General features: G+C 46.6%; 1 long non-coding RNA gene across 1 annotated transcript; it reads right to left on the bottom strand.

Annotated features, from left to right (window-relative positions):
• Window positions 1-1005: 1005 nt before the first annotated feature.
• LOC118305673 lies at window positions 1006-1560 on the bottom strand. Its single transcript, XR_004792879.1, has 3 exons — window positions 1466-1560; window positions 1299-1360; window positions 1006-1165 (listed from the first exon to the last, which is right to left on the bottom strand). It is a non-coding gene; the product is annotated as an uncharacterized LOC118305673 (long non-coding RNA).
• Between the last annotated feature and the right edge of the window lie 2463 nt (window positions 1561-4023).

Here is a 4023-nt window from a genome sequence, read left to right as displayed (position 1 = left end):
CTACCCATCAGAACCAACAGAGGGCACTCTGGTTACACCCAGACCTCAGTGAGACATTGATGATGGGGGGGGGGGGGCGGGGGGAAAGGAGGCGTAGCACGGAGAATAGCAACCGTTGGTGAATTTTATATTCAAGGGGGAATGCGTGATGGGTTTTGTTTAAGATCTACAGGTGAGGAAGCAACAACGCTGGAGCTTGTACACAAATAAGTTGCATTTGCTTTATTCAGTAGAGGTTAGACAAAAAGTCAGACAAATACGATTCTGAAATCACACTTTATTCCTTTTACAAAACGCTTGCCTTCTGACTTAATAACTCCTCACTGGGAGACAGTTTGACAGGACAGCTGAGCTCTACATCAGACACTTTAGTTCAGTGACTTATTCCATGTGATTTTTTTTTTTCTTCCTATCAGATGTCTGAGAACAGGGTTACCTTGAACAAACCATTTGACATTGAGGTTTCTGTGCAGGGACTGAGCAAGATGGCCAGGGAGCCCCATCCCTCTTCCTCTACCAAACGCAGGACTTGGGTTTGTCATCGCTCCGACGTGGCCTTCGTTGTGGAGCAGAGACGAAGCGAGAACAGGGACTTGTCGTCCCAGGCCAAATCCAGCTAGACCCCTGTGGTGTGTGCCATGACCCCTGCTTTGGGGCAGTGGGAGTCCACTCAGAGACATGCCACGTCTATTTGGGACAGACTCATCAACAACAAGGCCGTGCCTGTTGTAGACAAATGGGAGAGACTCGCCGCGACCTTGAGCGACCCAATTCACAAGGTCAGACTGGCCCGGGGCTTCGACCCGTGTTGGCAGGGCAACATGCTTGACCTCCTCAATATTGGACTTGTGGTTACTGTCCGTCCGTCCTCTGGGAAAGCCGAGAACTCGGTTGATGGTGTATTCACTCTGAAATGGGTCGTTGGTGCCGTGTCTCAGGAGAAATGGAGATTCCGGACTCCTGTCATCCAATGGTCTGACTAGCGCTTGATTTTGTCTGTAGGAGGCCATGTTCGATTCAGTCTCATCCACTACACGATCGTTGTTTTCGTAAGGTTGAGGTCCTAGCGGCATTGTGCCGGGGTGCATCGCATGGTGAGCTGGTCCAGGAAAATCAGGGGCTCCATGGACTCCAGGGAAATCCAAACCCAAGGCAGCAGCACGGGCTACAGCAGGAACCACAACAAGCAGTTATATCAACTGCATTTATTCTCCGTTTGCTCTTTCATTGTTGTGAACCCGCCTAATTGGTAATTATGAAAAAAAAGCAGTGCACCAATCACTACGTGCGCTACATACCTCTCGCTGTTCTTGCACAATACACGCCTCCAGCTGACACAGAGTGAAGCAAGACGCCGGCGCTGGAAAAAGACAAACAAACGCTGTAAGCCGGGCGGCAGAGTGCTGAGCTGCTATACGGTGTGTTACTTCTAAACACAGGAAAACATGCGGGCTCCAAATTATACCTGAGAACAACCAGCAGAGGTGTACACATCGCTGCAATCATGTCAGCATCGATGCCAATGCAACGACTGAATCACTGGCCACTGCTGACTTCCTCCGCAGAAACCAGAACCTCACCCTGGCTTGATTCACTTATTACAGACAGCTGGATGAGAACCAGTCAGTGAGCCACGGAAACCGGTCAGCCACTGGCAAAGGGCGGATTCAGATCGTCCTTCCTATCGTCTTTTCCTACCTAGTGTGAGGTCGAATTGTTAAATTGTCTTCGGGAAGTTTCCCTAATCTTGACGTGACCTGGAAGTATTTGATCGGCAGCCATGTTAGATGGCTGCTGTTAGATTCTCTTAATGCATAGGAAAGGAGCTTCCGTGCTTCCTTTCCTATCTCCTTTAGCATAGGGTACACTGGAGCTTCCTTTGTGAGAGTAAGGAGATGTAGACGCCCCACAATTCACTGCGGCAGCGATATTTAACGTGACGCGCCATGCACGGACGTAAACGATTCAATCCGAACGTAGAAGTAGAAGAGTATGAATATGACCCAGAAGTGACGCCCGTCATCATGTCAGTTACTGTTACATATGAAGCATTCACATCTGATGTCACTGAAACATGATGGATGGAGCCTCTGCGTTTTTTGGAGTTCATCCTCTGACATTTGTAGTTTCACTGAGGCAGACGCACGTCAATAACATCCGCCGTCGTATAATGACGTAGTATAGTGAAAGTCGAGTCTGATTCTCTGAGCAGCGCTGTCGGCTTTTGTTAAGTCCTATCAGTCCTCCTTTACACCTTTCCTTGACCTCAGTGGAAAATGTCATGAGGTCAAGGAAAGGTGTAAAGGAGGACTCATTGAAAAAGACAGACAACGCTGCTCAGAGAATCTGACTCCACTTTCACTATACTACGTCACATTATGCGACGGCGGATGTTATTGTCATGCCGTGGTGAAAATTCAAATTCCCGAAGATGGACTACAAAAAACGCTTGATTCATATGTAACAGTAACTTACTGCGCCTCTTCTGGGTCATATTTATAATCTTCTTCTACTTGCCATGCACAAACTAAATCGTTTACGTTCGTGCATGGCGGGTCATGTTATATATTGCTGCTAAATAGTGAATTGTGGGCCGTCTATTTCTCCCTTCCCTTCGCATAGGAAAGACCAGTGTACCCTATGCTAAAGGAGATACGAAAAGAAGCATTGAAGCACCTTTCCTATGCATTTAGAGAATCCGAACAGCTCTTATCATGGCTGCCGATGAAATACTTAGGTCATTTCAGGATTTAGGAAACGTCCTAAGCTAATTTATGAACATGCTTGCCAGCAGCAGAATTCAACAAATCAATGACTTTTCTTTATTCCAGTGAAGTGAAGCTACGTTTAACACAAAACAGCATGAGCGGTAGAGATAAGCATCATGCAAATATTAATTTGTATGCAGACATTCAGAATTCTGTTTGCATAGGCTTGGTTGACAAAAAAAATTATAAAAAATGAATGTGTAAATCGGCCTGAGTAAAATCGACTTTGATATGACGTATTTTGCAGCAATAATAATAGGTAGCTTATTAAAACCTATAATACAGTAGACGTAAAACAATGATAATGATATTCAGTTTCCGCATGATTACCACAACCACCACAAATTCACAATGATCCCGTTAAGCTTGACCTCTTTTATTAAACGGTTCAGAGAACACGGCAAATATTTGGAAACTTTCAGCGGTAACAGTGAGTGATTTGTTTCCCTCTTCTGTTCATCATAAACGTGAACAGTTCTGGACAAATTTTTTGAAGTGGCACAGTTGATAATAGTTTCACACCACAGACAGAAAAAGAGCAGAGCCTTGGATTCTTGCAGCCGGTAATGTCTGAGCCGACAATGAAGCAGCTGAGAGCAGTGGAAGGATTTAATAATTCACCCAAATCATTTCTGTCAGGACTGACAAGTTAAACAGGGGCTTGATTTAATTCTGTAATTGCACATTCACCTTTACCCTGAACCCATACTTTGGTAATTAATAGGCCCGGGCTTTATTTGAAACGTGACACGGCAAGTAATGGAATTCAAATTGCAGGTGATGTGAAACCAAAGAAGTCACTGTCACCCAGGGGAGAGTGATGCCAGAAAGTGGCACCGGCCCTCAATCAACCTACTGCCACGACCCAATCCTCTGCTTCCTGCACTTCCCCGAGAAAACATCTGTCCGTTGTTAAAGGATGGACTGGACTTGTCTTGAACTTCGCTAATTGACTCGCGGATTTCTTTACAGCAACACAAACTAGTCTATTGCACACTGTGGTGGCAGCGGCGGCGGCGTGTCCATCAGGAAAGTCACTGTATTCGCCCCTCGCAACAGGCTGACATTTCCAGGGACTCTAAAGCAGATCTATATTGACGAGGTTGAATCGCTTGACTCACACCCTCCAGAGGCAAGCGATAGTTTTCGAGGTCAGCAACAGAGGAATCGGGGGAGTTCCACCTTTCAACCTCGAGGTGACGGTGAGCCCCCCCCCCCCCCCCCCCCCCCCCCCGCCCACGCTTGGCGCCTGTCG

This window comes from Scophthalmus maximus, chromosome 1 (genome assembly GCF_022379125.1).
Source record: "Scophthalmus maximus strain ysfricsl-2021 chromosome 1, ASM2237912v1, whole genome shotgun sequence".
In the NCBI taxonomy this organism is placed as follows: domain Eukaryota; kingdom Metazoa; phylum Chordata; class Actinopteri; order Pleuronectiformes; family Scophthalmidae; genus Scophthalmus; species Scophthalmus maximus.
Note: the sequence above shows the minus strand (reverse complement) of the source record. Positions and strands in the feature narration are given on the sequence as shown.